Source organism: Gracilinanus agilis, chromosome 3, assembly GCF_016433145.1.
Source record: "Gracilinanus agilis isolate LMUSP501 chromosome 3, AgileGrace, whole genome shotgun sequence".
Taxonomy (NCBI): Eukaryota; Metazoa; Chordata; class Mammalia; order Didelphimorphia; family Didelphidae; genus Gracilinanus; species Gracilinanus agilis.
This window is the reverse complement of record NC_058132.1, coordinates 89,231,459-89,234,322: the sequence shown is the minus strand read 5'-3', so window position 1 is coordinate 89,234,322 and position 2,864 is coordinate 89,231,459.

Genomic DNA, 2,864 nt, shown 5'->3' with positions numbered 1-2,864 from the left:
CTGTGCCCTGTTGTGGGGTTCCTCCGTTCGTCTGGACTTGTTTTTATGTCCCCTTGAGGAGTTTTGTGTGTTTCGGTCAGGAGAGGTTAAGAGCTGCTTCTTACTCTGCCGCCATCTTAACCCGGAAGTCCCCTCCCACTACTTTTGATTTAATAAAATTATCAATTTAGGGCCAGTCTCAAAATTTTCACTCTTGCACTATGCATGGAAATATATTAAAGAATTGAATATGATTAACAAGAATAAGAGAATTCAAAAGAAAAAGAAAATCCTTAAACTGGTTGCCTATAAGAAACACAGCTAAAAAAAATTAGAAGACATCCAAACCCCACCCCCTCAAAAAAATTAAGAGCTGGAAAAGAACACCTATATATCAGTTGAATCTATAAAAGGAGTCATAACAATCCCATCAGACATAGCAAAAACAAACATTCACAACACAAAAAGTGATAACCAAGGAAACAAGATCATGTTTTAAAAGATAGACAACAAATCCATGTCGATAATCAAATTATGAGCTCTCAATAGAGCAAGTAGGTGGTGTAGAGGATAATGTTATAATCCCAGAGTCAGAAAGAGTTCTTGAGTTCAAATCTGGCCTCAGACATTTAACAAAATGTGTGACAATGGGCGACTCACCAAACACTGTTTCAGTTTCTTTGTCTGTAAAATGACCTAAAGAATAAAAAATGGTATACCACTCCAGTATCTTTGCCAACAAAACCTCAAATGAGGTCTTGAAGAGGCAGATACAACAGAAAAATTTTGAACAAAAGTTGTGTCATCCAAAGGCATCCATAAGGTACTTTGCTCCCACTTTTCCACTATCTTACACTTTTCACACAGCTACCACTTAATCTGTGATTCTTTAACATAGTCTTCCTTGTCAGTCCTCTGATAAAATGCTCTATTTCCTCATTCTGGGAATTTCTATTGGCTCTCTGAGGGTTTACAATTCTCTCATTCTCTATATTTTCTTACTGACTTCTCTGCCTTCCACTTATCCCTTCAAGTCTTAGTAAAAATCTGATTTCTTACAGGAAGCTTTGAATGATCCCACTCATTTTTATAATTTTTTGTTGACTTTTTTATTTCTACTTTATGCTGCATATGTCTCATTGGTAGTTCTTTGAAAGTTGTGTTCTGCATTAGACTGTGAGCTCCCAGAGAGCAGAGGCCATTTTTTGCCAATCTCTCTGTCCCCATTACTTACGAACTGTCTGGTATGAGGTTCTTAATTAATTCTCCTTGTCTGAGACTAAAAAATAGCAATCCATTCAGGGAGTATAAATAAAGTACAGAGACCCAAATGTAAACTTAACAGTTATTTTGCCAAAGATCAAATTATGGAAATAATTGATAGTAATATGAAAGAAAATTGTAATGATGAAATAACATGCCACAATTTCTGAAATGCCACTGAAACATATTAACCAGATGGAAAAATTATCACATAGTTTCGATGAACTGAATTTTTACTTCCAATCCTTGTTACATTTTAAAACATAAAAGCAATTATATATCATATATATTTATAAATAACTAAATAAACCTGAAAAGCTTCTGCACAAAGAAAACATTAATTGGAGCAACTGGGTAGCTCAGTGGATTGAGAGTCAGGCCTAGAGACGGGAGATCCTAGGTTCAAATCCGGCCTCAGACACTTCCCAGCTGTGTGACCCTGGGCAAGTCACTTGACCCCCATTGTCCACCCTTACCACTCTTCCACCAAGAAGCCAATATACAGAAGTTGAGTTTAAAAAAAAAAGAAAAGAAAACATTAATTACCAAGGATAGAAAATGCGGTTAAATGGGGAAAACTTTAAAAAAATTCTTTAATTTTTATTTTTATTATTTTTAATTTTTTTAAATATTTTCCATGTTTACAAGATTCATGTTCTTTCCCTCATCTTTTCCCTGCCTCCTCCCAGAGCCAACAAGCAATTCCACTGGATTACACATGTATTATCACTCAATATCTATTTCTATATTGTTCATTTTTGTAATAAAGTAATCTTTAATCACACTCTGTCTGTGTATGATCTTTCTCTTTCTAACTGCTCTAATACCAAAAAAAAGGGAAAAAATCACTAATAGTATCTTTTCATGTAGGGATACGTACATTTTGATCTTATTCAAACCCTTACATTTTCTCTTTCTCATTTAGCTTTTTAGATTTCTCTTAGATCTTTTATTTAGACATCTTTATCAGGAATGGTGATAATCATATATCTAGAATATATTTTATTAAACAACTATTTTTTGTTTGAAAGAATATATTTGGTTTTGCTGGAAATGTGCTTCTGAGTTGTAAAGCTAGATCTTTTGCCTTCCAGAATATTATGCTTCCTGATTCCATAATTTGGAGACTGTTAAGTCCTATGTGATTCTGATTATAGTTTCAGGGTAATTGAATTATTTCTTTCTGACTGCCTGCATTATTTTCTCTTTGGTTTCAGGGGTATAATATTCCTGGGAGGTGTCATTTGGGGATTTATTTCTGGAGGTTATCTCTATTTTCTTTCTATTTCTATTTTACTCTCTTATTCAGGAATATTAGGGCAGTTTTCTTTGATTATTTCTTGTATTATATCTTGGTTTTTTTATGACCATTGGAACACCAAATAATTTTTTAATTGCCTTTCCCAGGTCAACTGTTTCCCTCAATAAGATATTTCATGTTTTTTTTCTTTTTAAAATTCTTTTGATTTCATTTTATTGTTTCTTAAAGTCTCATGAAGTCATTAACTTATAGTTTCTCAATTCTAAATTTTCAGGAAATATATCCTTCTGTGATCTTTTGAACAACCTTTTACATTTGACCAATTTTGTTGTCATTTTTTTTCCATTGGTTACATTTCTCT